Source organism: Molossus molossus, unplaced genomic scaffold (genome assembly GCF_014108415.1).
Source record: "Molossus molossus isolate mMolMol1 unplaced genomic scaffold, mMolMol1.p scaffold_m16_p_14, whole genome shotgun sequence".
NCBI lineage: Eukaryota > Metazoa > Chordata > Mammalia > Chiroptera > Molossidae > Molossus > Molossus molossus.
In genome coordinates this window covers 26,983,212-27,007,240 of record NW_023425349.1, presented here as the reverse complement: position 1 = coordinate 27,007,240, position 24,029 = coordinate 26,983,212, and positions in this window count along the sequence as shown.

The following is a 24,029-nucleotide window of genomic DNA, read 5'->3' as shown; positions in this document are numbered from 1 at the left end:
ACTTACATACATACATACATACATACATACATACATACATAACTTGTCTTTTATCTTCTTACCTCAATTATAGCAGCATACTCCTCCTCCCGCCCCTTCACCAATGATAAATGCAGTATGAAACTGTTTTTATCCTAAGAGGAACTTGTCACTTTCTGAATTTTAGTTTATTAGGTTTCTTTGTGATCTCACTTCTCTGATAAAGTTTTTAAAACTATGATTTTGTAGGTTTTTCTATTCTCTCTGAGCAATAAAGTAGGAGCAATATTTTGCTGTGTCTTTACGTGTACATGCATTCAAAGTAGAAACAGAAGTTTTCCAGTTTTATTAGAATCCTGAAGGGCAGGGTGAACCCAGATAATATATGGGTTACAAATGGTGATTGTCTAGGATTGTTTTAAACTCCAATGCTAAATCCATCTGCATTTCAGACTAAATTACTACCTAAGATTTGATCCAAGATTTTATCCTCATAAATGGCTGCTAAATTATTGGAGGAAAGGTGAAGGAAAGGTGAAGGAAAGACTACATTTACACAATATTGATTGTGTTAGTTCACTGAGTAACACCTTCGAAATCAAAAGAAGGTTTTGGAAGCTTTTCTCAGCTGGACTTTAAAGCTTTTATCCTAGGTATTATTGGTTGGAAGCTCCAGATGGAAAGCCTGGCAGTATTTATAGTTGCTAAAAGTAATTAGCTTAAAAATATTTTTAAATATAAGAAGTGAGGAAGAACCCTGAAAGCATTATCGATCGACACAAACTTTCTTTTAAAATCAAAGTTTTTGCAGGAAGGAGATAGAAAGTCTTTGATCAAGATATTGACACTATTTGGGGATGCATATTTTAGTTATGTATTGAGAAAGCACTCCTTGAGCAGGACTTCTATTGTAGGTAAACAATGGAGCAAGCCCCGTGATGCCATCTGAAACAGGGATACTCTTAGCAACTGCATTGGCAGAAAATGATGGCTAGACCCGACCACAGAGATGTTATAATAATAGTGGGGCCATGAGATAGATAGTGAAAAAGGCTGCCAAGGAGCCACGGAGGCCTCAGGAGCCATTTGTGACATCACAACAGCAAATGCTGCGGGGTGGACAACTTACCGCTGAGTGGCAATCTGATGAGAGATCAACAGAATGGAGAACACCTGGAGTGCACACATATCTTATTTTAACCAACAGAAACACAGAGAATCTTCCTCACACGTGCTAAAAATGAGAGGCTTTTGCCAAGAGCTGTATACAAAACAGCTACTTTGCAGAGAAGGAAGAACCAGGCTTGATTAAAACAAATAATGGGATTCTCTATAGTAAAACTCTGCTAGAAGACCTCATTTGGCACCGGAGATCTGCAGGGATTCCCCTAATCCTCTCTACCACCATTCTCCTTGTTAGTAGGAAAGGGAGAGAAGGAGGCAGCATGTGCTGCTTTTAAGGAACAGCCCAGGGCAGAAGAACCCATTAGGGCAGATCCAACTCCAAGCTGGAGTGTGGGAGTTGGCATCATATCGTAATTCAAATTCATTCTGTTTAAGGCTTCAGAGGAGTGAAGAAAGTTAGGATCCTCCCTCCAACAAAGGAATCCAGAGAAGGCACACAGCCCTGACAGGAAATTCATTCAACTAATGTTCTGCTAAGGTGGAAGATGGTCACAAAGAGGATAACAGTGACAAGTCCACAAATTACCTTCTGGGACTTTGCAAATTAGCATGCCTGAAGCTAACTCAGGAAAAGTCTTAGTAATGTGGCTGTCTGTGCTGCCAAAGACCACATGCTTGGAACATGATCCAGATATAGCTGAAGATATCTCCTAGCAGAGATGTTAGAACTTGATGTAAACGCTCATGGGACTAAAGTCCATGACTCGGCAAAACCGTGCTTGTGGACAATGATGGCTATTACTTAGCAAACTTTACTATAATGAAAATTGAGCTATAATTATGGGCTAATTAAGGCTTTCTTGAGAAGGATAGGGGGGAAAATGAGATATAATCAGGGATAAAACTTCCTGAACACATGTTGCACACTCTGCCTCTTAAGGCAGAAACCCCTGAGTCAGAGGATGAGAATAGCATGCTATCAAAGGGCAAAATCTCAGAATGCATGATTAAGGAAATTAATTTGAGCTGGCATTCAGAAGACCGAAGAGGTATGATAGAGCAGCAATTCTCAAACCTTATTATTTATATGAATCACTTAAGGATTTTGTTAACATTCTGATTCTCACAAGCTCTTAAGTGATGCAGAGGCTGCTGTTTGGGAACCATATAATGAGTATGGGCATGGAGAACTCAGTAGGGATAACAATCCCAACCTCTTAGCTAAGTCTAAACAGCACAGTGCTAATTTACAGGTTTTTATTTATTTATTTATTGATGTTAAAGAGAGAGAGAGCAAGGGAGAGGGAGAGAGAGAAACATTAATGAAAGAGAACATCTGTTGGCTGCCTCCTGCATACCCCCACTGGGTATTTGGCCACAACCTGGACATGTGCCCTGACCGGGAATCAAACCGATGACCTCTTGGTGCATGGGTCGATGCTCAACCAGTGAACCACACCAGCAGGGCCAGTTTTGTTTTTAAAAAGGCAGCATTTCCAGGGTCCACGATTCACTGGAAGTTTATTTTATGCTTATGTCTCTCAGCTGTAGTCATTGTCCTTGGGACTCCAGAAACATCCAGGCCTCCTCATGCTTGCAAGGCATGGTTAGCACTCAAGTTTCATAGACCATAACAAGACCATAATAAGGACAGGTCTGGAGCCATCAATAGCAATATATGTGACTCTAACCTCACTGTTATTACTATCAAGTTGGGGGCCAAAGCATTACATTCTGGAAGCTGAGTTAGGTTTCTGCATACAAATTGTATAGATGAACATGATACACTAGAACATTTATCTTGACTCATTAAATTCATTAACCATTTCTTACTAGATAGTGACAAGTTTAGTTTAAAAACATGATCAGAAAATAGCATATAAAAGATGTGCGCCCATCCAGTGTGGCTCAGTGGTTGAGAATCGACCCATACATCAAGAGATCACCAGTTCTATTCCTCGTCAGGGGACATGCCCAAGTTGTGGGCCAGATCCTCAGTGGGGGGCATGCAGAGGGTTGCCAATCAATGTTCTCTCTCATCGATATTTCAATCTCGCTCTTCCTCTTCATTCCTCTGTCTCTAAAATTAATAAAGAAAAAAATTTTTTTTTTAAGATGTGGTAAGCTCTTTTAAAAGATTAGATCTGTGCACAATGAAATGCTTTTGTTGATCTTATATAAGTTAACCTGTCATACATGCCAACATGCATCTGAATATAAAGGTGGCTCCTCCAGATGCTACTACCTTCAGCAGGTGCAGCATGAAGGCTGCAGGTTTTTCCCCAGGCTGTTCCTTGAACAGGTGCTATTAGATAACATTTGCTTTTTTTCTGTGCCTGTACCGTTAATTGACGTCTTCTCCACACTAACAGTCTACTTATCTGATACTCATTTGGGTCAGGTTTCTTTGAAACCCTAAAGCAGAGACATATACCAGCTTAAAATTCAGTCATCCCTGCTGAGAAATAATAACAAGGCAACTATCATAATTGTACCCTACTTTAGAATTTTTTGAAGTCAAATACTCCTTTGTAAATTGGTCTTCTCTGTGAAAACAACAAATAGACATCCTCATGTACCGTAATGCAAGCTGAAAAATTAGTGAACTCTCCCCACCCACTTGAAAAATCTCTCTATTATTTAGATTGGAGCCAAATTCCCATAATTTAGGATTCATGAGTCAAAGCAATTTAAAAAAATAATTGAAGTACTAGATTAAGGTTGCTAGTTTTTATCTTGCTAATTAAGATTGTCTTTAAAAAGGGAAAAAGTAGCCTCAACCACTATCTGCTGTCATGGTAATTTCATAAAAGAAATAATATGTTAACAGTAAAATATAGAAAAATAGGAAGGATGAAAATAGAGAATAAAAGCAAGTCCTTTAGGACAAATAAATTTAGCTTTATAGAAACTTCCCTATCTTGTATTCCTCCTTTCACCATGAATCCTTCACTTACATCATTTCTCAAGCCAATTTCACTTCTCCTTTGCCTTCTTGCCTATCTGCACCACCCATCATTTAGGATCTGAGCGTTCATTCTACTTTTTGACCTTCTGGCCAGGCAGGTGCTTCTGTTGTAGTCTGTCTTGGGACTCCTATCTAACACTGAGAGAATGAGTAGAAAAAATAACAGGCTCTTGAGCACCAGCATCATAAAATTTGATTTATGCCCCAGCTCTATTATTTCACTGACTCTGTCACCTGGGCAGCTTCTTAAACTTTCCAAAACTCTATTTTCTTATATGTGAAATAATGGTAACAGTAATATCAACCACATAGCATTCATTGAGATAAGGTATAAAGAATGCCACTTATAGCACAGGCCCAATGTAAACATTCAATGACTACCAAGTTTTAATGGTAAATTGAATTGTGAATTGTTGAAATAAATATTATATGTACATATACATTCTATTGAAAATGTTGTTATTTGTCTACCTTCCCCCACTAGACTGTGAACTCTTTGAAGCAGAGATTGTGCTTTACTTATGTATCTCTTGAGGGAACAACTCAGCAAATTGCTGTGTTGAATTAACGAACACTTATACTAAAAAGACACCTGAAACAGAGCCAGCAAGTAGTATACATTTTTAGGTTTCTCTGGTGATCACCCCATGAAAAGGCATACTCAAAACTCAGAGAATGCTCTCTGGGGCACATTCTTCCTTCAACTCAGAGTCATAAATTCATCTTGTCCTGTTACATGGTATCAACCACAGGAGACTTTTCCAGGCTCTTATTAGGAACTGAATGTAGTTTTGCACTTTGTTTTATGGCCACTAAATGCTGCTCAATATTTTTATAGAGTGTTACTTCTGGTCATCTTGCTAAATATATCATTGTAGTCATTAATAAAATATCTTGCTTTTAAATATTTGACAACAAAAGGCTTAAGCATAAAGTATTATTTCTGAGTTGTTTCTCTTCCGAGATTTGAGTCTAATATAGGATTTGTTATCTCAGAACAGCACACTAGTAAGCAGGTATTTAAAGGCCAAAGCACAGCTGCAATGTGAATAAAATATTATTAGACATGTCCTTGATCTTTTAGCTTTATTACAGATTGGAGACTTTTAATTTTTAATAAAATTCATTGCAATGACAGATAAAATAGATTGTTCCCAGTGGTGGTTCACATCAAAGAAATGATATAACATGCCTGACTACCAAATGTACTGGTATGATTAATTCATTGAATTAATTACTTCTTTTGTTGCATATTCATGCATTTTATTGAAAAAAAATTCCCTGAAGATCACTTCTGTATGGAGAAACATAATGAAAATAAAATGAACAAGATGTTTGAAATTAATTTAAAAAATTAGAAGATGGTATTATAGGCCCTCCCAATAATGCTGGTTAGCATATGACTTACAAGTTGAGCAGGGGGTTAAATATTTGTTCAGGATAAAGGAGCAGTTGGCAAAGATCACCATCACATTGTTATTGAACTTGAAAGAACATAAAAATAAATATTGTAACAAGTCATCTTTTGTATGGTAAAATAATTTTTCTGGTTTATTGAAAATTCTGGCAGACCCTTGCAGTTTATGATGGTGTTTCTCTAGCAGTTCCTATTTATCTTCTCCCATTTTCCTATTGAGCCACTCACAAAAACAATGGATGGAAACACACAGTTGAAATAGCATTAGAAAGTGAGTGCATTGATTAATTACCTACCAGTACCAAAGAGAAATATTCACTAATCAAAGTAAGGATGGAGTCCTGAAGCAGAACAAACACTTTCAGGGAAAACATAGACATTTTTGTCTTCACACCTGTCATAGCACTCTTTCTCAAATGTACACTTAGCAATGGAACAGACCCATATATCCCTGACCAAAAGGTGGCTTTTGTTTGTCTGTTTTATTCTGTTTTGGATTGTTTGGCTTTAAGTTTCTTTTATTACCTCACAACTGCCCTCCTCCCCACCTCCTTGTGAAAAATGGATTTGAAGGTCATGATGCCCAAGTACTACCACTTAGTTAAAGCAGATGAAGGCAAATAATGTATAAATTATTTCCTGGAATGTAAAGTAAGCAATAGAACACCTGAGAGAAAAGTATACCTTGGATTTTATACTTTATACAATCTTTCTATCAAGGTTTTAAAACGTCATTGTCCAATATGATAGGCACTGGCCATATGTAACATTTAAGCACTTGAAATATGGTTAGTCCAAATTGAGATTTTTTTTAAGTATAAGGTACACCGCAGATTTTGAGGAACTTGTATTTTTTTTTTTAAAGAAAAATCTCATCAATATGTTTAATATTGATTATATATTTTAGATTTGTTGGGTAAAGTAAAATATATTATTAATATTAACTTAACCTGTTGTTTGTTTTGTTTATTTATATTGTTTATTTCTGATTACCAGAAAACTTCTGATTATATATGTGGCTTTTTTTCTGTGGCTCTCATTACATTTCTATTTGATAGCCCTGGTTTAACAAATTTCTCCTATAGAACTTCTGAAATAATATAGAAATGTATATCTCTGTATATAATAAGAAAGGTAGGCAGCAGAATCAGGATATCTCTTGTTGTTTCAATACGAGGAGACTAGATAAAGGGTACCAAATATTTGGTTAGTAGTTGTGAATATTCAACTTTACCACCTTCCTAACCTCACCCTGCATAAAAACTGAAATAAAGTTCTAACAGCAAAATGCTTATAGTTAGAGGAACCAGAAAAACATTATCCTTTCTGTTTATTGACATAAATGAGATGTAGACATTCAATTGTGCAATCTATGAACAGACATAATAATCATTACAACAACAAAACGTGAACCAATGAAAGCATTTTCTGTCTTAAGAGACTTAAAATATTCATTACACTATGTGGTTTCGGGTGTGGGGGTGCAGTTAACACAGGACTAAGAAGTACATTTTGGAAATTTTTACTTGTTCTCAATGAAATTCAAGAAAGTATGGTTTTATGAAACAATATATCAAAATAAACTGCTTAGGAAATAGACCAAAATACAAGTAGAGCTGACTTGGAAGACTGAAAAGAAACTGGATGAGATTGCAAGGAAATACAGTGACTTGAGTGGAAGCATCCAATGCTTTTATACTTATTTCCACACTGAGCTAACCAATTCAGTGCTGAAGTCAGGGATATATTGTTAAGAATTTCTGGAATGTGGTTGGCACTGGTCCTAGTTTCTCCTTGAATTTCTAGACATATGCAAATGAGAACAGATAAAAATCAGTTATCAAGAGCTAACTCTAAAATATCATTTATACCAATAATTTAGTAGAGGAAAATTGGCTTAAATGCTTTTACATTTCTTAATTTGAGAAAGTAAAAGTTCTACTAAAAAAGTGTGTCATCAGTCAGTCAAGAGGTAGGTACACATAATTTTTTAAATAGTCAAAATAAAACACTTAATATAAGAATATAGTTGAGATAGCAAAAACTTACATGATTATTCATAAATGGGGAATGAGATAGTGAACACAGAAAAGTATTATTAAAATTAATGAAAGATATTTGATACATCAGCAAGACTGAGTTAAAAGAAAATAAGTAGAAAACTCTAAAAATAATACATCATTCTTGGTGAGATAATTCAATAATTAAAACCAATTCCCATGCTTGCTAGTAAGTCATTATAGTATCCTAACTACAGTCAATTAACTATAAATGTTAAAAAATATCTTGAGTAAGATAGTTCAAGCTTCAGCGACTTCATTGCTTACACCTTAGAACAATTTTGTCTTGAAATTCTGTGACTCATGCAATAGTCATCTTTTTTTTGGAGCACAGACAGCTGTTGTGTGTCTCTAACCATCTATGAAAGGGTTTCCTTTTTTGACATCCCTAAATTAACCATGACCCAAGACCTAGGGAAAAGGTGGCATTCCTTTCATCTTTCCTCCTTCCTATTTCCCTTTTCCTGATGAAGCAAATATTAGTGGAATAAAAATTTTTAAAAAGAGAGAGAATCAGCATAAAAGTAACTAAAGCGAGAGTGGCAATCTCCTATGTCTTTAGAAGATTCACAGGTAACATAAATGTGGGAAGTTACAAATATACGACAGTCGAATGTGGTTTCATTGTGACAGAATTGATGGTTTGCATTCCTGTTCTAAAAAGACAAACTGCCTCTGTGTTTAATCTTGTTTAATTCTTAAACTCACTAATCTTTGACTCAAAATTGTCTGTTAAGAGCAAAACAAAACATGCCCGGCTGGTGTGGCTCAGTGGTCGAGTGTCGACCCATGCACCAAGAGGTCACTGGTTCAATTCCCGGTCAGGGCACATGCCCAGATTGTGGGCCCAATCCTCAATGCGGGGCATGCAGGAGGCGGCCAATCGATTTTTCTATCTCTCTTTCCCTCTCCCTTCTTCTCTCTCTAAAATCAGTAAAAAAAAAAAATTTAAAAAAAGGAGCAAAACAAAACAAAAAAACCACACTAATAATTCTTTAATATAAACCCAGTATATTCCCACTAAGAGATAAAAAAAAATTATTAAAAGTGAAGAATGATGTCTGGCAGTTAATATGAAAATCAGATAAATATTAAATTATTTTAAAATAATTGTGGTAAATGTAAAATATAAACATCAAATATATATATTTGCTATATGTTAAATATAACATATAATTTTTATATAACTGTGTATGTAATCAGTGAAGTCTTACATCCCATATTATGCTATAAAATCTGGAACTGTGTGGGGTTCTTCCCCTAACTGTTTCATAAGCCACCTATTTCAATCACTGACTCACATTTTAGTGGAGCTTTTGGAGGTCACCTATAATTATTTTTCAAGCAAGTTCACTATTTTTTTTAAATCTTTTATTTTATTTTTTGCAATTTTCATTAATTTATTTTTGTTATAGATGTTTTTCTTCCTATTTCTTCTGCTTATTACAGTAGTCCTTTTAACATTTCTTGCAATGCTGGTTTGGTGCTAACATATTCCCTTAGCCTTTTTTTTTTTTTTTTTTTTTTTGTCTGGGAAGCTCTTTATTTCACCTTCTATTTTGAATGATAGCCTTGCTGGATAGAGGAGTCTCGGATTCAGATCATTATCTTTTATTACTTAGATTACTTCATGCCATTCCCTTCTGGACTATAGTGTTTCTGTTGAGAAGTCAGCTGAGAGCCTTATGGGGGTTTCTTTGTAGGAAACCTGTTGCTTATCTCTTGCTGCCTTTAGGATTCTCTCTTTGTCTTTAATTTTTGGTATTTTAATTATTATATGTCTTGGTGTGGGGCTGTTTGGGTTCTTCTTACTTGGGGCACTCTGTGCTTCTTGAACTTGAATGCCTTCTTCCTTCACCAAGTTAGGGAAGTTTTCTGTCACTATTTCTTCAAGTATATTCTCTAACCCTTGTTCATTTTCTTCATCTTCTGGAACTCCTATGATGTGGATATTATTATATTTCATATTGTCCCACAGTTCTCTTAAGCTGTCTTTTTGTTTTTTAATTTTTTTTTTTCTTTTTGGTTCTCTGGGTAATTTTTTCTACACTGTCTTCTAATTCACTGATCCCGATCCTTGGCCTCCTCTACTCTGCTAGTTATGCCTTCCAATGTTTTCTTCGTTTTTGTTATGTAATTCTTCATTTCTGCTTGGTGGTTTTTTATTTCCAATTGGTTGATGTTCAATGTTTCTATATCTTTACTCATGCTGTTGAGCTTCCTCATTATCATAATTTTGAACTCTACCTCTTATAACTTGCTTAACTGCATTTCATTTATCTCTTCTTTGGTAGAGTTCTCTTGTTCTTTCATTTGGGATTTGTTTCTTTGTTTCACCATTTTGGCTGTCTCAGTGGGTTTGGGAGCCTATCAAATTTTCCCTGTGGGTGTTTGTGTTCTGCTAGTTGTGGCTCCCTCTACTGGGTTTGGATGAGTGTGGGAGGACCCACATTAAACACCACTGTCAAGTCTTACTTTCCTGGGTAGATTTTCAAGCCAAGGAAAGATTCAGTTATCCTCTAGCTTCTTGCCTGGAGGCTATTAGTCTCAATTTCTTGATAAGTGTTGGGTTGTAGTCTTCAACTAAATGAAAAAATCCCTCATGTGTTCAGAGTATGAGGATTTCCAGTGGGTGGGGCAGATGCTTTCTGGCTGTTAATGAGCCTCAATTTTTATTTATCTGGCCTAGCCTGGTGGTGTGAAATTCCTGAGGGAGGGGCTGTTGCTTCTCCCTGAGGCTCTGAGCAGGAGCTCTTTGGTAATATGGCTACTGTCCTGTGAGGGAGTGATTCAGCACAAAACTCCCATTGCTCTTCCAGCTCTCCAAGCTCCCAAGTCTCTCCACACAGTTCTAGTCCATTCTGCCCTCCCTCTGCCAGAGCCCAAGGTGAGTGGCTGTAACTAATTTAGTGCTCTGTCTCAGCCCTCTGTGCTTTGGAACCGACTTGGGATTTTAACCCTGAGGGAGCTGCTCACAGCTAAAACAGATGCTGTCCTTGGGCTCCCAGCCTGCCCTCTCACCACCTCCACAGTTCCTACCAGGCTCGATTTAGTGTCCTTTTTCTGTCCCTGGTTATACAAGTCCTCTCCAGCTGCTTTTCTGTTGTTTTTTGGTTTTGTTTGTTTTTTTGTCCTGACAATTTGTCTTTATTTTAGTTGTAATTACAGTTTGGGCCTGGGAGATGGTCTATGTAGCTTCCATTCACTCCACTGCCATGTTTTATATTTTATAATTCATCTCATTCTTTCATTGTTTTATTTGTACATATATTGACTGAAAGTCATTGATGTTTCTGGCATTTTGGTGAGGTTCTGTTCATAACAGATTCTACTGTCATGTATTGAAATTTTTATTGCAAACATTTTTTTTTAAATAGAAGAAAATTAATATTCATGTAGTGAACAAGAGGAAAGAATACTGTTACTTTTAAATAAAAGCATGTACTCATGGAGAGGGAAATAAGAAATGTGCAAAGAGCATGAAAATGAAATGCTCAATTAGCAAATTAAGAATGTCAAAAAAAATACTGACAAAAAATCTGGATACTATAAAAATTCTAGTCAGAGGGAAATTTTAAAGCTTGGGAAGATAATTTAGAGGCATCAAGAATAGATCAGCCCTGGCCAGTTTGGCTCAGCAGTTAAAGCGTCAGCTGTGGTCCCAAGAGACCCGGGTTCAGTTCCCCCTAAGGGCATGTACCTCCAGCCCTGGTTGGGTCTTGAGGGTGGCAGCCACTCAATGTGTCCCTTTCACGTTGATGTTTCTCTCTCTCTTCCTCTCTCTCACTCCCACTCTATCTGAACAAAAAAAAAAAAAATGGAAAAATGTCCTCGGGTGAGGGTTAAAAAAAAAAGAACAGATCAAGAAGCATAAAGTACAAGGAGGAAGCAAATAATATGGCAAAAAATAAATCTCTTCATGAAGTACAGAATTAAAGATAGAGCTTACATTTACTTCCTGCTTATGGTTTAGTCTTCCTGTCATGATCGTGTTGCTCTAAACTTATTAGTTCAGTTAATCCTCACAACAACCTGGGGTTGAGGACTATAATTATCATGACCATTTACAGACAAGAAAATCAAAACACCAAAAGATCAACCTTCTCAGACCACAGTTGCAATGTGGTATAGACATGAGTAAACCTGAGGCTTAGACTCCGCAGTCTGTGCTAAAAAGCAATTCAGTATGTCATCTCTAAGAAAAATGAGCACCTGTAACTGAGTACATGGAAGAATTAATTTAAACATAGCAACACTTAGACTACTTGATTTAAATAAATTATCCATAAATAAACATAAATATGTATATACGTATATGCATGCATATCTATTTCAAGTATTTATAACAATCCAGGAAGAGAGATTAGAATATCTACAAAGAAATGTATTATGTATCTTGAAACATATTCATGGCAATACCTCAAACCAAAAGATAATACTTCCTTTTCTACACAGCTAAAAAAGGAAAGTTTTTTAAATAAAGGCATTTATTTAGCATCACAGAGCCAAATTAACTGTTGTGTACAAGTTTCAGCAGGAAAACAATCTCAGATATGTAAGACATTGAAAGACATACTATCCATGCACATTCTGAAAGTTATACAGCAATGCATAAATAAGGATGGATGATTAATCAAAATTAGAAATCGTAAAAGAGAAGCATTGTATTACAGTAAATGACAGTAGCCATAAAATGTTTTGATATATTAATTTTTCTGCCTAGCGGTGATCAGTTTTTAAAATAACATCATATATTAATGTAGCAAAAGGAGTATTTAGTGCCTTTTTGCACCTACCAGATAAATGACAACAGTAGCTACGTGTGTCCGTTCCTAACACCGTTTTTGTCAGCAGTACTTGCTATTTTGATGACATGCTTTAATAACATTTATGTAATCTGATAAAATATTAATGTGAAAATGATCAGTTTCTATAAATTTAAGTTGAATGTTTTGCAAAGTTTCAGCAAATGTGATTTAAAATTATATTGTAAACAGCCGTACAGACATCTTTGAAACATTACAAAAAATTATAGACATGTAGAAGGATTCTACACTCATGTTGCTTTATAAAATGTTAACTTTATACTTCATCTTAAAGCCTAGAACTGGGATCCTAAAGGGTACAGTAGGAGTGTGGCTTGTGGAATAACAGAATAAAATTCTACTTGGTCAACTTTAATGTCATGAATATTCCTTGGCCCTACATCAAAGTGTGACCAAATCGATGAACGTGTAGGTCTGAACTTAATTTGAAATAAATAATATATTTTCATGATTCCCTGATTAAATTAACTTTTTAAATTACCAGTTTAGAAATGACCCCAATTTAGAACTGTCCTCTTAATATACTCACGTACAAGAGAGAGAGAGAATCATCAATCAAGATAAACTATGTTAATAGTGACTAAAAATATGTGTTTTTTTGTTAATATTATTTTCTATTTTCTAAATAAACATGTATTAATTATTAAATAAAAAATAATAGCAGTTTTTCCCTGGTTGGTGTGGCTAAGTGGTTAGAGCGTCAGCCTGTGGACCAGAGAGTTCTGCGTTCAGTTCCCACTAAGGGCACGTACCTTGGTTGTGGTTTGTCCCCGGCCCCAGTTGGGGTCATGTGGGTGGCAACCACTTGATGTGTCTCACATCGATGTTTCTCTCTCTCTCTTCTTCCTTTCTCCCTCCTGCTCTATCTGAGGATAAATGCAAAAATGTCCTCGGGTGAGGATAAAAAAACAAAACAACAACAACAAAATAATAGCAGTTTTAAAATGTGGCTTTGTGTAAATCCCTTAATAAAACCCTCTTCTATATCCATAATTGGTCTATTAATTTATAGATTTGAAAAACATTTCTTGTTGTTTTAAAATTATTCTTTATATTTTAATATAATCAATTTAAAAGTGATACTCAGATTTCCCTCTTTTTTACAGTCGAGTATATTCCATTGTGTAAACATACCATGATTTTTTTTTTCTTTTATCCTTACCCGAGGATATTTTTCCATTTTTTGTTCAGATAGAGTGGGAGAGGAGAGAGAGACAGAGAAACATCAATGTGAAAGGGACACATCGAGTGGTTGCCACCTGCATGACCCAACCAGGGCCGGGGACAAACTGCAACCAAGGTACGTGCCCTTAGCAGGAACCGAACCCGGGTTTCTCTGGACCACAGGCCAACGCTCTAACCACTGAGCAAAACTGGCCAGGGCACCGTGGGTTTTTTTTATCCACTCATCTACTGATGGGAACTTGGGGTTGCTTCTAAATCTTGGCTATTGTAAATAACATTGCAATGGACTTAGGATACATATATTCTTTTGAATTAGTGTGTCAGGATTTTCCATATATATATTCCCAGAAGTGGAATCACTGGGTTATAAGGCAGTTCCATTTTTAATTTTTTGAAGTAACTCCATATTGTTTTCCATAGTGGCTGCACCAATCTGCATTCCCACCAGCAGCGCATGAGGGTTCCCTTTTCTCCACAATCTTGCTGACACTTGTGTGTTGATTTATCAGGTAGCCATTCTGACAGGTGTGAGGTGCTATGTTGTTATGATTACATTTCTCTGATGATTACTGATGTTGAGCATCTTTTCATATGTCTATTGGCCATTTGTATGTCTTCTTTGGAGAAATGTTGATATTCAGGTTCTTTGCCCATTTTGTAATTGGATGCAACATACAGACGACATATTGTAGAGTTGTACACTTGAACCCCATCTAGTTGTATTAACCAATGTCACCCCATAAATTTAATAAAAATTTAAAAATTTGATGGAAAAATATACTGAGAATATTGGAAAAGATAATTATTTATATTTGTCACAGCTGGTGGTAAAAATGGAGGAAATAGAGTCTGTAAGTGAAGCAGTATTCTTCTACATGTATTCCAGATTTCACATCAAGTATAAAACTCGACTCTTCAAATTTGTTTCCCTCTTGACAGACAACCTTCAAACATTTAATGTTGTTTGGCTTCCTATGCCTGGAAAAGAGTTTACTAATACTTTAATTACAGTATTTTCATTGTCTCGTGTTTAAAATGCATCATGATGAAATCAATAATAAATGGAATGTAAAAGAAACTTAACACACCTAAACACAACATATAATGCAAAACATTGGGATTTTTATTACTATAGAGGAAAGGGGAAAATAATGCTTATAGCATGATTATCTTTTTTAAATGCTGTGCTATTTTTTGTTAATATGTGTTAGTCTAACTTAAATCTTGTAACAAACCTTTGCTCTAGGCATTGATTTCCCCTTTCCACAAATGAGAATATGAGTTTCAAGTAGACTTTGTGTCAAACAGACCGAGTATTTCGCTGCACCATTAAGGGATAGAATTAAGTGCTTAACTTACCATTGTCTGCCTCCAGAGCAGCTTCTCCTTCTGTGGTTCACAAAGTGTGTCTTGGACTAGCAGCCTTATGCATCACCTGGGATATTTTTGGACATGCATACTCTTAGCCCAAATCAAACCAGCTGACCCAGAAATTCTACCAATTTCTATTAGGTAACCTAGAGATTTTGAGGCACACTCCAGTTTGAGAAACATCATGCTACATCATCCCTTGGGTACTACATTGATTGGAAAAGCACTAAACAGATGTTTTCAGGAACATTTAAAATCTGCAAATCTGTTCTTTTGTTTACTTCATCCTCTAGCTTTACATTCACAGGACTAGAAAATTTTGAATGTAATATGTAAAGTATGACAATAGTAAAATTAACTGTTGCTAATGAATATCTTTTTATTCTGAAAGTTTTGTTTCATTTTGTCCTAAGATAGAGAAAGAAGTTTAATTTTTGAATACCTAAAATTTCAGAGTTTTTACATTTTTAAAATTTATTGATTTTAGAGAGAGAAGGAAGATGGGGTAGAGAAAGAAATATCGATTTGTTGTTCCATTTATTTATGCATTTATTGGTTGTTTCTTGGAAGTGCCCTGACTGGTGGTCAAACCCACAACCTTGGTGTATTGGGATGACACTCTAACCACCTGAGCTACCTAGCCAGAGTGCTAAAATTTCAGATTTAGCTCCTGAAATTTGAGTTTTTTAAAAATGGCACAAGAAAAGTGGGGAAGAAAAATGAAGAATGGAATGGATCTGGAGCTAATATTACTCTATCATTTCTTCCTGGGCCCATAGAGATTGTGCATTAGAAATATCATTTTGTTGTTTATCTTATGTCCTCTCTTCTTTTTTCCATTACATCTGTTACAGTGAGACACATTAATCCTGGATGATAAGCATGATCTTCCTCTCAGTTAATGAGTTATTTGCTGTTGCTAGTGTTTATTTGTTTGTAATGTTGTCTACTCCTTCAGTGTACAAATAAATCCAAGTCTACAGCATGATTACCAAGAGTGAGTTTCCTGAGAAATTTAGATCTTTCCAGAGAACAGAAAACATAGATGTGTTGGGGAGATTCCTTCCTGTATTGTTGACTGACCATCATTTGTCTAGTCTACTTAGAAGAAACCAAGAAAAAAAAGGTGGGGGGGGGCATCCATAAGCGTATGCTGAGAACAACTTTCAAGCACTGGGGATTATTGACAATGAAAGTACACTAAACCGTATGGAAGCAGAGATAACAATCTTTTTCATTGATTCCCTTTTAAATGTACTAACTCTTTATCTGAAATTATTAATAAGAAATTATGCTCTAATTGGATTTTCCTAAGATATTTACATGAGCTTCTAGTGTGGAATTCTTCTTTCTCTCATCCTTATGGCATGTCTCCTTTGCCATACACAGAATCAGAGGTAGACCAAGATATGATTTGGAGTTGTCTACTCTGTTATTAAAACTTAAAATAACTTGCCCTGCCCGGTTTGGCTCAGCAGTAAAGCGTTGGCCTGCAGACCAATGAGCTGCAGGTTCAATTCTGGCCAAGGGCACATACCTCAGCTGCAGTTCATCCCCGGTCCTGGTCAAGGTCATGTGGGAGGCAACCAGTCGATGTGTTCCTCTCACGTCAATGTTTCTCTCTCTCCCCCTCTCTCTCCCTCCCTCTCACTTTATCTAAAGGTAAATAGAAAAATATCCTTGGGTGAGGATTTAAAAAATAAATAAACTTAAAATAGGTTGAATAATTCATGCCTTTATTTCCATTATTTGCTTACTTTAAAAAATAGTCTTCATTATAGTTATTCTCACTCAATTTTCCTCTGGATGGCTTTAGAATCACTGGTGTTTGTTTTCAGTTGAAATAAACCTACATACTAATGTAAGAAATAAATATGTATTTCTTCCTTCTGCCCCTCAAAAAATAGATATGGTTCTATAAATATTCAAATTTAATTTTTTGTTTCTTCTTGTAATCTAGTAACTGTCTTCACTGAGGCCTCAGATTTTACTAATTAAATGTATGCTTTATCGCTTTATGATTACCATGGTTCTTACAAATTTACAAAGGCAATCAGTTTTGCATTATATTTTATAATTCCTAATTGTGTACACATAGAGATGGTAGTATATTTAATTTATGAATGTCATTTCGCTAAAGTGTTTTATTATGTATTCCTAATTATAGCTCTTCTTTTTGACAGTGTAGCTTACAATTTAGCAAAATACCTAATATCCTTTCAATTGTGCTTTATAATAAAATTTCAATGTAAAGAATTCTATAGAACACTGAAGTTTTTTGTCATCCTGTAACTTAGTTGAAAGAACTGTATACTTGGTAGTTGAAAGAACTATATGTTTGAAAACATAATGTTCTCTATTCTTTAAGGACAAGATATAAATCAGAACTAGTGAAAGAATGTTGGTAAAGTAGGGCTGTAATTGTGCCAATTCTCATTTTTGGGTTAATTCCTGTTAAAACTCCAGAGCATTTCAGTTGGGCACCAAAAAATTTTTTTAAAAAATCAGAGTAATGAATCCAAGACTCATTTTATATGGGGACATTTTCTTTTTTCTAGAATTTGTAGGTAAACTAGAATTTATTTAATACTAGCATTAGAATCTCAAATCACATTTAATAAATAGCATAATTACTTTATGTGGAAATGGGCTAATGCAATGCCTTAAGCTAGGAATTATTTTCTTCTTTTTCTGATCCTACAGTTTTATAGTCGAAGTACCTATCTTTTTGCTCTGCTGCTATGGAAACAATAGTTAATATGCCTAATTAAAATAAAACTTTCCCATTTATAATAATATGGCCAGAGCATAGATTTTTTACTGAGCCTGTTTTTTATCTGTAAAGTATTCCATAAATATTTGTACAATAAACATACAAATGCTAACTATTTTTATTATTCAATTTATTTATTATCTGAAAAATATTAAAGCCACCAATTACTGAGTTATATATTATTCATTTCCTAATTTTCAGGTTGAAATCACCAAACAATATTTAATAAATGTCCCAGTATGCCTGGAGCTATGCTAACTATAATAGGAAATTTACAGGTTCATTTTTTGCCATCTAGTTATAAGGCTTAAATTTAATGAAAAATTGTAATCCTGAACTTGGTTGGGGTTTTAAAGATATGGAGAAATTTATTAGGAAATGTTTCCTAAGCCAGCATAAGATATTTGTAGACAAGAAATTCAATTTGTTGCTAGGGAATTTAAACCATACGTGTATTAAACAATTAATTATAAGAACTTGTTAATAAATAACGGACCCTTACCACTCATTTATGACAGATTATATTATAAAGTATTTGCACCTTTGAAAAAGTGATTTTTCTTTAATTACTTTAATTATCACATTACACCCATAGAAAGCAACATAGAAACTATTATTAAATCCTACCTAGGATAGGAGAAAGAAAGCTTGATCCATAAATTTAGAAACTGTTTCTACGTGATAGCAAGACATTCCAGCAATTAAGCTAATTCAATAAAAATCAGAAAAATAAACTTGGCTCACTGAATTGCTGCATTAAATTTACTGCAGTTATTTGGCTGAACTGACAATGTTTTGTTTGGCTGACAGAGAAAGGGTAGTTAATAAAGAAATCTGTGAATTTAATAAAAACTATAACAAAGGATATTTGAATTCTTTTTTAACTTTGTGAATTTGAATATGTATCATGTATTATCAGAAGAGACCAAGGACATAAAATCAAATCCTTACGTTAAATGCTCACCTTTTATAGTTGAATACACATACACAATCTCTCTCTCTCACACACACACACACACACACACACACACACTTTGCAGCTTTTGTGTTATGTAGAATCAGAAGGAAATATTAACTCTCTAACCTTTTCATAAAACAACTATAAATTATAGTATATATTCAGAAAGCAAATTTATTTTGGTTGGTTCTGCTCTTAAAATATATGTCTGTGTACTCTAATGCTCTGTTTCTTGATTTAGGTCCTGGTTGTATGTATATATTCATTCCATTTGCAAACATTGAGCAAACTGTACATTTATGATAAGAGCATATTTTTTTTATGTGCATTTTACTCCAATGTCCATGTCCATTTTAATTAAAACTGATTTAATGTAAATCTCCTCACCACCACTTCCTTTAATTAGAGAGAAGCCTTAGAAAATGAGCATGGTCTTTCTTCTATTTCTAATGAGTCTATTTCTTCTCCCTATCTTGATAACTAAAAACAAATTTACAGATTCATTTTTGCAACCTGTTCGTAGTCAGATGAAAAAAGGAGAACAGGTTAGGAGGTTGTATTAGTCAGGTTTTTTTTTTTCAAAGAAATAGAATCAGTAGGATGTGTACACACAGAAATAAATTTATTTTAAGGAATTGGCTCACTCTATTTTGGGGACTAGTGAGTCTGAAAATTGCAGGGCAGGGCAGCAGGCTGGAAACCCAGGGAAGAACTGATATTGCACAGAGTTGAAGTCAGTCAGGAGGCAGAATTCCCTCTTTTGGGGAGGATCTCAAAGTTTTCTTCCTAAGACCTTCAGCCGTGTAGATGAGGCCCACCCACATTATGGAATGTAATCCGCTTTACTCAAATTCTGCTCATTTAAATGTGAATCTTATCTAAAAATTACCTTCACCGTGACATCAAGACTGGTGTTTGGCAAGATATCAGGGTACAGTGCCTTTTCAAACCAACACATAAAATTAACCTTCACAGCAGCCATGAAGTTCTTACTTTACTTTGCTCTTTCAAGCTGGTTATGTACCCTCTGGATAGAGCAGGTGTTTAAATATGACTCTTTCTCAGTTTGGTGCCTTCCCAGATTCCTGCTGCCCAACCAGGAAAACTGACAGCATTTCCCACAATCTGTGTGTTTCCTTTTGCTTACTCAGACCCTGTTTTTAGTGTTGTTTCCATTGCTGTTGTAATTATTTTAAATACACCCTATTCTCTATTTGGCAATCTTTGCCCTTTTCAGAGGTTATTGCAGGCAGGATTTTAAATGGTTCCAGGGTGGCTCTCTCTCCCCTTTGGTCACATTTAATCCACAGGGAGTTAAAGCAGATGGAGTAAAAGTACTTGGCTTCATGCTTCCTGTCTCTTAACATAATGTAGGTTACAAACTGCAAAGTCAAGAAGATCCAATGCTTCCATCTGTAGTTTAGGGAATTAGTCTTACAAGTCAAGGTCATGGCAGGAAACAGCACATCACAAAGTTTAATTAAAGAGAGTTCAGTGAAAGGACAGTTTATAAAGCTGCAGCATGGTTGAGGAAGAAACCAACCCAAATAATTGCCAAAAAGCAAAGATACCTGGTGATACAGTCTGCAGAAGTCAGCCTCCCAAAGCACAGGGCAGAGGGAGAAAAGGGCAAGTAAAATATAGTTAGGTAAACATGGGGATGGGCCAGTGCAGTTCACCATTTCAGCCATTGAGATTTTTATCTCTTCCTTTTATTTAGATATTAAAAACCACCATATACAGCACAAATGAAACATAAACACTAAAGCGCCACTTTGTCATTGTCCTCCTGATGGCTTGCCCTCCACAGACTCTTCATCTAATGGCACCAACAGTGACTGTTTAAAATATTTGTTGCTGCTACCTGACATCAATTACCAGTGTCGACATTGTCCATTTAGTCATTCAATTTGCATGTTACAAAAGCCAAATCCCATTTTGAGCATTTGATTCTTATGTCAAACCCAGCTACCAATTATTTTGTCTATCAGAATTCTATCAGAAAACAGATTTCACTTTCAAAGTTTTAATTAAAGAGAATACAATGAAAAGATAAGCTGTAGATGTGTGGAGAGGGGTAAGGGAACCAATGAGAAATGATGAAGTGCTCAGAGATGAGCAACTTTGTGAAACACGGACACCTTATGCCTGAATAAGCAAGGGGAAATAAGCCACTCAGAGAAAGACAAGTACCACGTGATCTCACTTATTTGTGGAACATAATGAACAAAATAAGCTGTCAACCAAAAGAGATCCAGAGTCATGGAAGCAGGGAACGACGGACAAACCTCAGAGGGATGGTGGCTGGAGGGGAGAGAAGAGATAAACCAAAGAATTTATATGCATATATGGACAACCAATCAACACAGACATCAGACTGGGCAGGCAGGAGTGGAGTGGGAGCAGGCAGAGTCAATGAGGAAAAAAGGGAGACATCTGTAATACTTTCAACAATTAAAAAAAAAGAGCCCAGCTGGTGTGGCTCAGTGGTTGAGCCCTGACCCATGCACCACGAGCTCACCTGTTCAATTTCTGGTCAGGACACCTACCAGGTTGTGGGCCTGATCCCCAGTGAGGGGCATGCAGGAGGTGGCTAATCGATGTACTCTCTCATCAATGTTTCTATCTCTTTCTCCCTCTCCCTTCCTCTCTCTCTAAAAAAAAAAAAAAGACTGAGTCTTAGGTACATGAGCACAACCACTGACAACACTGTGGCCTGGTAGAGAAGGAACAAGGTAGAGAAGGAATAAATGCCTGGTGTCTTTCTTTTTCTGCCTTCTAATCTTCAGTCAATACATGTCAGAAGTCAAGAGGGCCTGGATGCTGCCTTTTATAAAAGTTGCCCTCACAGGATACAGAGCAGGGCAGATAAGAATGGAAAATGAATCAAGATCTTTGCACAGAGAAAGCTAGCACTGTCATTAACTTGAGTCTTCTGAGTTAAAAGTTAATCAATGATATCTTCAATTGAAAGTTGATAATTGTTATAAAGGTTTGAAACAGAAAAATCTTATCACATAAGTAGACATCACACCCTGATGAGCTTTTTCTTTTCATTCTTTTTAAATATCTAGATGCCTGATTTCCAATGCTTCTTTCTCCCTGAGACTCCAGAATGAAAAATAAAATGAGTAAAATATGGTTATCTATTTATGTGGATATTAGACACACATTTCACAAGTTCCTCCTGTGTAAATGACATAACAAAAAGCCTTTTAAACTATATTTTGAAGTTATTTAGAGGATATAGTTGGTATTTCTCTTTGAGAACAAAGAGAAAGGAACAAAATGTTAAAAGGAAATAACGTTATGAGGAATTGGGAAGGCTATAATCCGAAAGTCAATCAAAACTTTCAAAATGGCATAAGGAGAAGTTCCATTTGTTTTCAGAATGAGTAATCTAGGTTGCTTCAGTAATGGCAACAAAAGTCAGAGGCTTGCTCTGCTCCAACAGGGAAACAGATCCATCATGAGGCTTAATGTGCTCGTGTGTACTTTGTCGAGAGCTTTGCTAACGCCTGCTGATTTACCTGCAATACATTTTCCAGAAACTGTTGAGTAAAATGACAACATATATATTTAGTCTCACACTTCAGTCTGTCCAATTAGCAGTGTTTGTAATACCAGCTGTGAGCCCATGAGAGGATTTGATTTTAAGTACGGCAGTCTAGTTTAAAAAATAAAAAAGAAAGGAAGGAAAGGCTGAGCCATGAATTTGCCAAGTGTTAGTTCCCAATCATTTGTTTCTGAGAAATAGCTCTTTACTGCTATTACTGAAAATTGCTCAAAGAACTAGCTCCTGAAATTATATAAAGGATTGGCAATAGGCTACTATGGTAGCCACTGTAGCAGGTAATGCATTAATTACCAGGATGCTTTGGGCAGACACCCTACTCTTATTTAACCTTAGTTCAATTACCTGAAAAATACAAGCCCTCCATACTCGCTCATAAATTGAGGTTAAGGAGCATTGAAAACAGTCAAGTCATAACTAATACTAAAACATTAGGGGAAAAAGGGAAGAAAAAAGATTGACTTTTTCCAACCTGGTACGTTTTCTCTTTTTTACTTAATATTTAGGCAGTAAATAAATACTAACTGCTATTTTGGGGAATATATCTGAAGGCAAAACATGGTACCAGAGATAGTACTATTAAGAGGAATTTAGAAATGCCAAAGGAATTTATGAAGTCTAGTCTTGGAAATAGTTAAAAGATGACTAGAAAATCATCTATTCTGAATAATATTGGCCAAAGACAGGAAATTTTTCTAACAACTTATATTATCCATGGCAGAAATATAATAATAATAAATCATCTAAGTAATAATAAAATTATCTCTATAGATTGTGGTTTAAAATCAGATAAATATTAAATATGATAATCATCTCCTTTAAAATTAATCTTAGGATCCAACTGGGGAAAAGGGAAAGTAAAACTGCAATATATATAAAATCTTGCATGAGCATACTTATACTAAAATATACATATTTGTAATTTACCGGAAAGTATGTATAAAATTATTTATCTAAAATTCAAATTTAACTGGCAGTCCTATATTTTTATTTGCTAAATCTACCAACTCTATATGTAATGCACATATAAAATTGGGTTTATCAGGTGAAAATTTAGAAGTAGAGAAGTAGTGGAAGGCACACAATTCTCTGAAGTTACATTCATCCACAGCTGAAGGCAGACATAGGTTATCTGCCTATACCATATCCAACAATGCAGTGAAAGGGGTCCTGAAATATATGTATTTCAGCGGGAGAGGTAGGAGCAAGGAACATTATGCCGCTATGTAACAAAGGAAGCTTTCAGGTCAGGGAACTGACCTCTCTAAGAATGGTGAAATTTCAGTGTATAGTGTATATTTAAACCTACTCTTCTATTGAGATAACTCATACTCGGTCAACTGCCAACAATCCTTGAGCCAATTTGGAATACATAATTAAAAAAAAAATTTATCTGGTACTTTTTTTCTGTATTTTACTTTATTAGCATAGAATTGTATGATTTTCTTATAATTATTTTATTTCTGTCTGTACTTTCATTCCCTCCCCCTTCCAAATAAAGAAAGACAAGTCGAAATAGCCATGGAGGTTCATTTGTTCCCTCATTTTTGGTAACTTTGAATGCAACTGACTGCACACATTACATGAATACTTTTATAAAAAAAAAAAAAAAAAAAAAAAGAACCTATAGCTAAACTATTAGAAGTAATAATTGAATTCAGCAATGGCACTGATATAGGTGAATATATAGGTATAATTATATTGTGTAATTAAACAATATTGAGTAATTAAACAATAGAAAACAAAAATTTTTAAATGATACTACTAGTTATAGGTGACATCAAAAACATACC